This window comes from Phocoena sinus, chromosome 10 (assembly GCF_008692025.1).
Source record: "Phocoena sinus isolate mPhoSin1 chromosome 10, mPhoSin1.pri, whole genome shotgun sequence".
NCBI classification, from domain to species: domain Eukaryota; kingdom Metazoa; phylum Chordata; class Mammalia; order Artiodactyla; family Phocoenidae; genus Phocoena; species Phocoena sinus.
Window position 1 is genome coordinate 31,165,449 of NC_045772.1, and position 9,170 is coordinate 31,174,618.

General features: G+C 38.5%; 1 non-coding gene across 1 annotated transcript; it reads left to right on the forward strand.

The window, feature by feature from the left end:
* Nucleotides 1–3,516: 3,516 nt before the first annotated feature.
* Nucleotides 3,517–3,623, forward strand: LOC116761430. Its single transcript, XR_004351997.1, has one exon. It is a non-coding gene; the product is annotated as a U6 spliceosomal RNA (small nuclear RNA).
* Nucleotides 3,624–9,170: the final 5,547 nt, after the last annotated feature.

The following is a 9,170-nucleotide window of genomic DNA, read 5'->3' on the forward strand; positions in this document are numbered from 1 at the left end:
GAAGGGGGGAGGGGGAAGATAAGGGAAGAGGATTTAGAGGTACAAACTGTCATGTATAAAGTAAATAAGATACAAAGATATATTGTATGGTGCGGGAATATAGCCAACATTTTTCTAGTACTCATTCATGTTAATTATACATTTCTTCTTTTCCTTAAAAATCTAGCCTAGCACTGTATGGAACTTCCTATGAAACAAGAGTAGGACATTTTTAAGGGACTGGAGTCAGTCCTTATCACTGCCTTTGATGTACAGTTTGATCTTTCCTAAATAGCTCCAAGCTTTGGTAGTGGTCATTCTGCTTCCTCACTGGTTGATTCAAAATCCGTAATTACCTCTAGGTCCAAAGGAGAAGATTAACAGAACTTAGCCTAATTGCTTGTTTTTGTAGGGCTGTTAAAAAAGATTTGGGCTCCAGAAACAGAGGGTGTAGCCAGACAGAGGCAGCCTGGAGTTCAAAAGTCTTGTAATCTTTGGCTCCACAGGCCTATAAAATTGAAGTGTTGACTGAATGCAAACAGCCTGCAGTCTAAGAGGCCCAGGCCCATCGGTCATTTGAAGAGGCAGGGTTTCCATAAGGGTTCTGGACTGAGCTGTTAACGGATGGCCCCATTTGATTTCCCCTTCCTCATGAATGCAAGATCTGGAGCTCTCTGCCACACAACAAAGCTTTTCTTAGCTCCCGTGTTCCTGGAATTTAAGAATAAATGAGGCCTTTTGCAAAGGCCCGGAATGAAAGGAGTAAATTGGAAATATTAAGGGATGATTGTGCAGTAATAATGCACTCTTGTTTCCTGGTGCCACTCTTGAGGTAATTGTTACAGGCTTGTAATTTGTGAGCAAGAAATTAAGTTCAATATTAAAACGTGATTACAGGCAAGTAGGAGCAAGGGGCTCTTTTGGGAAAGTGTGAGCCATCAGTCACCTCCTCACCTCCCAATATTACAGGTTACCAGAGGTTATAAGATTTAACAATATGGAAAGTTTTGCTGGGTGAGAGGGTGTTTTAAAAACTTCACCTGGAAGGTCTTTCAAGTGGCTTTCTTAACAACAAATCGTGCTCTCTCACTCTCCATGGGGTTCTCAGGAAATCTCTGGGTATCTTTACAAAGGAAAAGTTTAAAGTATAAACTACATGTTATACCTGATGGATTTGTGGAATAAAAGATATATTATTTCATTTAAGAAGATGTAATAGAATATCACATTAAAGCTGGTTATGAAAAGATGTTAGAAGAACAATGAAGACAGACTTTTTTTTAATTTTTATTTTTTAAACTAGGCAGAAATTGTAAAGGAACAATGGTTAAGCCTCTGTTTCCTTTTCTTTCTAAGCTGAATTTTTTGTCAGCAAGCTAATTTTCAGTTATTTTAGCACAAGTATATTTTAAACAAATTTAGAAACAGTATAAAAGGAAATAAATATTTTTAAATGTTTTCAATGAATCTGTTTTTTAAATTTTTTCTTCTTCCTCTTCAGAGGAAGAATCTCTTAGTTTAGGAAATCTTTGTTTTATATTATTTTCATATTTGCTTAAAAATAAGTACTTTCATCTTATTTTATCTTAATATTTGGACTTTTATAAAGTCAGGAGATTTCCTAAAATTACACCTACGTCACTGATCCCTGTTCATTATTATATTTGAGTTTCTCAAGAAGAAAAACAAGGTTTGATATTTAAGAGCCTATTTTTTGTCTCCAACTTGAACTCATTTGTGATTTTTTGAAACTAAGAAACTAAATTAATTTGAGGTGCAAGTTTATAAAAAGAGGTACTTGTTATGGGAGTTTTGATGATTCCCATCTTTTTTTCCTCATAAACATGTTTGAAATCTATTATATTTTCCTCATAAAATGTCTGAATCTATTATATTCTAGAGGACACTGTCTCTTTGATGATGTGTCTTGCCTTGGCCATGTTCTGACTTTCTGATCCCTGGAAAAAATTTCAACACCCATTAAACAACTAGGTCTCAGAAAGTAGTTCCTGCCTTATCCATTCAGAAGGAACTTCCTAATTTAATTCTGAGTACAATGATTGACTACCCTGAGAAAGAATTATGTCAGTTCTGTGTGTTTTGGACCCAAGTCTCTTGCACCAGCTCTTTCTCCAACCCTAGGACATGGGTCCCACAGGTAATCAGAGAGAGAGGTCAGATGAAATGTGTGACTTGTGTGGCAGGGTTCAGGACTTAACTCACATGTCAATTCAGATGTGCAGAGAAACATAGCTCCTTTATTTTGTCTATTGCCTGTCCCCTTCCTGAGCTCCCACATGCTGGTTTGTGGGAAAACTTAATTAAATTTCCAGTATGTTTTAAAATTAGTTCAATCTGACAATTTAAATAACCCCTTTAGGTCATTCTCAGTCTCTCACATGAAGAGAAATATTGAGTCTTGGAGAGTTTCTATTTCCTCCTGCCCCATTTCTAACATTGAGTTGGTGTGAGTGGAAAGGTGAGTATTGCTCAAACTTGTGTAGCCCCGAGGCAAAGGAGAAGATTTGGGATTCTTTAAGGTGTGATGTCTTCTGAGCTCCAAGGTTATGGCCATTGATTACTGAATTCTCTCCCAGCTTTCAGAGTGGAGATCTGCAGAATATGAAGCTGTGGGTTGTTCTCTTGGCTCAGGAAATTCTACCAGTGTGGACTTTGGATGCTTTGTGTCAGCCACCAAGTCTCTAGCAGTTCCTCCATCTGGCCTTCTGTTCTTGGGGTCCTCTTCAGCTGTGGAGTCCTTATGCTTTTCTGTGGTGGGCTCCATGGTTGGCCTGTTGGATTTCACTTTGAATCCAAGCAATGGGGAAATGCAGGTGGCTTGGGAATGCGAAATATCGAGGCTTCTTTACCTAACCACACTGCTAAGGTTTCTTTGAGTGGCTGTGCCTTAGATTGGATACTCTACTAAGTGGTCCCATTTCAGATTCTAAATTGGGGGTAGTGGATCTCATTGGTACTGCATGTGTGACATATTACCTCCTTTCATGGTGGAAGCCAAGATGGAAAAAATTTGAAGGCATGTGTTGACTTGTCTTTTTTCTTCTCTCTCTTTTTCACCATCTTATGTCCATAAAAGGACAGACTTTCTTCCACTTCCTTTAAGACACATCCTCTGTCTGCCATAGTGATGGCTTAGCTGTGAGAGGATAGGCATCCTTTCCACACCATGGCAGAACTCTATAATCTAAGTTCTTGGTATCCTAAAGGAAGTATTAAAGTGATCTGGAAAACCTGCTCTCTATGCAGTGATATGTCTGGCAAGGCTGTTGTCTTGGCCCGTTACCCTATTTTGCATCTCAGAAGCTGCTTATAACTTTACTACACCTTGAATTTGCTCTGCAAAAAATACCAGTGTTTACCTTGCACTAACTGTATCACAGGCAGCTGTGACACCATTTTGAGGATTTTGGGGAGTCTTGGAGGCTGAGCTAAGACCTATTGGTTCTGTTCTTATTTTCCTACAGCCCCTTGCTTCAGCAATATTCTTGATATTTTGCTAATTAAAATGGAAGCTAAGTGCTCGCTTTGGCAGCACATATACTAAAATTGGAACGATACAGAGAAGATTAGCCTGGCCCCTGCGCAAGGATGACTCGCAAATTTGTGAAGTGTTCCATATTTTTACTGTCAAACAGAGTGAAGTAAATCAGAAAGAGAAAAATAAATACCGTACGCTAACACATATATATATGGAATCTAAAAAAAAAAAAAAAGGTTCTGAAGAACCTAGGGGCAGGACAGGAATAAAGACGCAGATGTAGAGAATGGACTTGAGGACACGGGGAGGGGGAAGGGTAAACTGGGACGAAGTGAGAGAGTGGCATGGACATATATACACTACCAAATGTAAAATAGATAGCTAGTGGGAAGCAGCCACATAGCACAGGGAGATCAGCCCGGTGCTTTGTGACCACCTAGAAGGGTGGGATAGGGAGGGTGGGAGGGAGACACAAGAGGGAGGAGATATGGGGATATATGTATATGTATAGCTGATTCACTTTGTTATAAAGCAGAAACTAACACACCATTTTAAAGCAATTATACTCCAATAAAGATGTTAAAAAAAAAAAACGGAAGCTAAATGTATTCTTATGATGTATGTATTCTCTTTCTGCCAAAATATAGCCTGCTGAGATGTTCACCATCTATTTCACCTCCAAACCCATCAATCAGTTTCTATTACCTTATCCTTCCTTATCTTTAGAGAAGTTTGTCTTAGTGAAATTATATATTTTTACTTGCTTGACTGCTTACTTTCTGTCTCTCTCACTACACTATAAGCTTGAAGAGAGGAAGGCTTTATCTGTTTTGTTCACTATGGTATTTCAATGCCTAGAACAGGATGTACTCATATTAGGGACTCAATAAAATATATGTTGAATAAACGAATTTATAAATAAATGGATGAATGAATAAATCTATATCCAGATTCTACAGTCAGTTGACTTTCTTTTCCTTCTAGGTTCAAGGTCTCTGCATAGGCTCATTAACAATGGCTGGGGCTTCCCTGGTGGCGCAGTGGTTGAGAGTCCGCCTGCCGATGCAGGGGACACGGGTTCATGACCCGGTCTGGGAAGATCCCACATGCTGCGGAGCAGCTGGGCCCGTGAGCCATGGCCGCTGAGCCTGTGCGTCCAGAGCCTGTGCTCCGCAACGGGAGAGGCCACAGCAGTGAGAGGCCCACGTGCCACAAAAAACAAACAAACAAACAAACAAACAAACAAAAAAAAAACAATGGCTGATTGTCAATGACATTACTATAGATGACTAAGCAATCCTATTCACCGAGGTTAATTCTGAGTTGTGTTTTTATTTCAAAATGTTTTTGGCCTGAAAATTTCATTGGTTCATGGAGAACCTATTTTTTGGAATTGGAGAAGTGGTATCCTGACTGTGGAATCAATGGAAGGTAAACTCATGCAACGTTCAACAAATGCTATAAACGCTTAATAGCACCCTATTCATTTGTTCATCATTATATTTTGGTACCCAACCCCACTACTTGACACATAGTAGACATTCATTAATGTTTGTTGAATTGGTTCAGTATGAAATGTGAGTTCAAAACTTCCAATTGTGATTTACGTGTTTGCATAAATTACCCTGAAGTCACTAAACCTCAGATAAAACTATACTGTTCATGGTATGTTTACTCTAAAAAACAAAGATTATAAATCCTAGTCTGCTTTATTTTGTCTTAATTTAGGTCCTGAGACACTTCACAGCCAGCTAGAAGAAGGCATTATCAGTAAGTTCTTTACCATTGACACTTCAGTTCCAACAGTTCCACTGTGCTTTGTTCCAACACATTAGCTGACCTTAAAGCAGTAGAACAGAACTGTTCACAGATTAATCAAGAAGCCCTTGTTATGGAGGTTGAGGATTTGCACAATCATTGTTGACTGCTTGGGATGACTGATTACTTAGATCTCCTACGCTTGAAGGGGGCTGACCACAAGAATTGTCCAGATATCCAGGAATAAGCTATTCCAAGCCTGTTTCTACAACGAACACAAGAGCCCTCTGCTTTCTCGTGATCATGGCTGTGAGTCATCTCAGCTGTGTCCCCAGGCCATTTGGGTCTCTTGGAAAGGCCTCACCTGTGTTTAGTGTTTTGGGAACTGAGATCTGGCCAAATCACAATGGCCACGGGACTGCTGGCATATTCAGGCAGTTCTCCAGCTGTTCAGTGAAATGATTAAATTGAGTTATCCTAACTCACTTTTACGATGCCAGTCGTGCAGTTTGGGGAACACAGATTCAGACATAGAGTCAGATGGTGGTGTTATTGTCTGCTGGTGTTTTCTGGCATAAAAGTTACACTCATTTTCCATCAACATAGTGTATAGTTCATACATGGTAGGCCACTTAAAGCAAAGAGGGGCTGATGGAGAAAAGTCACTCTATTCAATTAAAAAATATGTATTAAGCACTTATTGGGTATTAGCCACTGCACTTAGTAGGCCCTGAGAGAGATACAAAGGAGAGCAAGAAACGATTCTTAGCCTCATGAATATATCGAATGTTAGATATATTTATGCTTGCAGATAAATAGAGCATATTTTGACATAGAAGACCAGTTAGTATTTTTTGTTTGCATGTGATATAGGAGAATCGATATACTTGCCTTAGACTGCAGCGTTAAGAAAGGTTAATGATTGATGACTTTTTCTTGTCTTTTGGAACATATAGTATCTCCTAACACTTCTTTTGCTCAAGTACCAGAAACGTTAAATATAGAACCGAAAATTGCATAATAGAAATGGGTGGGTTTTATTGAAACAAACCAAAAACAAAAATTAAACTAAACAATCAAAACGTATGCGTTATTGAACTGGAAGTTTACGTATTTTTTAAACATTCTTTGACATCCATTTTCTTTGGATCTTTCCCCCCCTTTTTTTTTAATACTGAAAGTACTCAGAAGAAAATCCTATCTGTCTAGATTTATTTTATTCTTTGCCGAAGGCTGCACGGTTTGCAGAGTTCCTTTCAGTTACCAATGTAATAAGGGTGATATTTTTAACTTCAAACCCTTGATGATTATTTTTATTTCTCAGGAAAATCCTTTTTTCACCCTTCTATCCTGCTCACCAGCAGAGAGAAAACAGCACCTTATAAGTCTTTCTTTCCTCCTATGGCGTGTTTCATAACGCCAGTGCTCTTCACTTCAGCTCAGCTTCCAAATTTAATTCATTTGTTAGGCCTATTTTTACCTTGAGACATGAAATCTGAATGTGTTGCTAAACTATCAGAGAAAGTGCTTTTCTTTGTGCCTTCCATCTAAGGCAATGTGTGCTTTCCTAATGGTATTATTTATAGCTGTGGGCTGTGAAAACGGAGCACAGACAGGCTGCTTACGTCCCGTCACACTTTTTTTTTGGTTAGAGTAGTTAGTCATTAGTACTGAATTGTTTGGTCACGAGCGGGGAGAGAGTGAAAATGTAAAATTAAATATACTTCACTTTCATGGTTCTGGTGTGAAATCTATGGGGGAAATCCCTGAGTGGGGTAACCTGACCAAAGGGTTGCAGGTATTTGGTGTTACTCAGCATCTCCTGCCTCATCCCTTCTGCCCTAGAAGTCTGTGTTTGTGAATTTACTAGTCAGGATAGGCTAGTTTATGTTGCATTAACAAATAAGTCCCCTACCCCTCAACCTCAGCGATTTATTGTAGCTTCTATACCATGTCCTTTCCATATTGGCTATTGCTCCACTTCCTGTCATCTGATAGAGCAGCCTCTACCTGGAACACTTGGTTGTTGTAGCAGAGGAAAAAGAAACACGGCAAACCACTTGCCAGCTCTGAAAGCCTCTGTGTGACCCACATCATTTCTGTTTACATTTCATTGGCTAAAGCAAGTCACATGATCACTTCTGAGTCCATCAGAGCAGTGATATATAATCCTTCTTCAGAGAGGGACACTGCAGAGAGGGGCCCCAGAATATTTGTTGAACAAACTACCGCAGTGGGCGTTCACTGACTTTCACTTGACAATAGTCAACAGAAAGTAAGAACTTTCCAGACAAGGACTGAATCTTGTGACTGAGCTTGGCAAAGAGCTAGCGTCTTTTTAAATTTTTTCTGGGGAGCTAGAAATAAGGTAGAAGTCCTCATTGCTTAGAACTCTAGGCCACTAGATTTGAAGGCCACTTTCTAATGTATTTACATACTTGTTATATGTTATATCCATATTCATTATGCTTATTGTTTGAGCTACTCAGTTAAAAAATAACTTCATGATGTTTGGTGTTTTATGACTATCATTTTGTCCTTCCTATGTGTCCAGGTTCATCTCTCACCACACTCCTGCCTCAGACTCTAGGCTCTGGCTGCAACTAACTATTTGCTATTCTAGAACTTTCCTTAGAATGCCGTTTAGTCTTGCCTTGTCTGGCCAACTCCTCTCATCCTTTAGGGCTTAAAGTCAATATCACATTTCCTAGTCTTGGTCAGGTGCCTCTATGCTCTAATAGGAGGCTGCCAATATTTATCATTACCATAACATTTATCCCATGAAAGTATGTTATTGTTTGTTTATCAATTTTTTCTCATTGTATTTAATTCATCATTGCCCTGGGAGGCCCACAACTGTAGCCTCAATTCCTATCACTCTCCTCCATTGACCCTGATGCTCCAGCCACACTGGCCCTCTTTCTTTTCTATGAATCAGCCCAATTTGACCACACCTTAGTGCCTTCTCACTATCCATTCCTGCTGCCTGTTCTCTCTTGTCTTCAGAACACTGGTCCTTTTTTGTCATTCTGGTTTCAGCTTAAATATCACTTCCTTAGAGATGCCTTTTTTCCGAGTACTTAATCTAAAGTAGCCACCCAGACTCTGGCTATCATATCACACTATCTTTGCATACTCCTTATCACTATCCAGTACTTTTTCTTATTCATTCATTTGTTTGTCATCTGCCTCCTTCCATTAGAATATACTCTAAGAGAGCAGAAAACTTTCAGTTCTGTTTATTTCTGTGTTACTGAGGACAGTGTTGGTTATTAATACTGTTAGGTAGTCAATAAATAGTTGTTGACTTTTTAATGAATTAATGACGTTATAGTAGTTCTTCAAAATCAAGGTTAAAGCTTTCATTGTTGTTAAGCACTCAATACATATTTAGTTATTATTAAAGAAATTAGTGAAATTCTAGAGGTTCTTCAAAATCCACATGAAATCTCATCTTCCATTGATAATTTCCACGCACACTACCAATCTTTCACAGCACTTCTTAGTATTTTTTAATCTAGTCATAATATCTTCTCATTTTATTTTTACAGGTTTATGTTATGCCCCTGATGATGACAGTATATTTTACTTTAGTTCCCCCTTCGATTCTTAGCAAAAAATTTGGAAATTATATTTTTTGGGATCGATTTTATCTTATCAGTGGATTGTATAAGAAGACTTTGTTAGGCAAGTCTTATTGTCATAGATTACTCATATCAGAAATGAATTTACCAAGAGTCAAAGAGTCCTACAAAGATCTTGAATCACTCAGACCAAATTTTCATGACCTTCTATGACTAAAGCCTGGAGAATTAATTTTCATGACTCTATGGAAATTGCCTGAGATGGACTATTAAGAAGATGCCATATGATTTGGTAATCACTAAAGAAACTTTTCCATAATTGGATTCATGTATAATTTCTTACTCTTTCA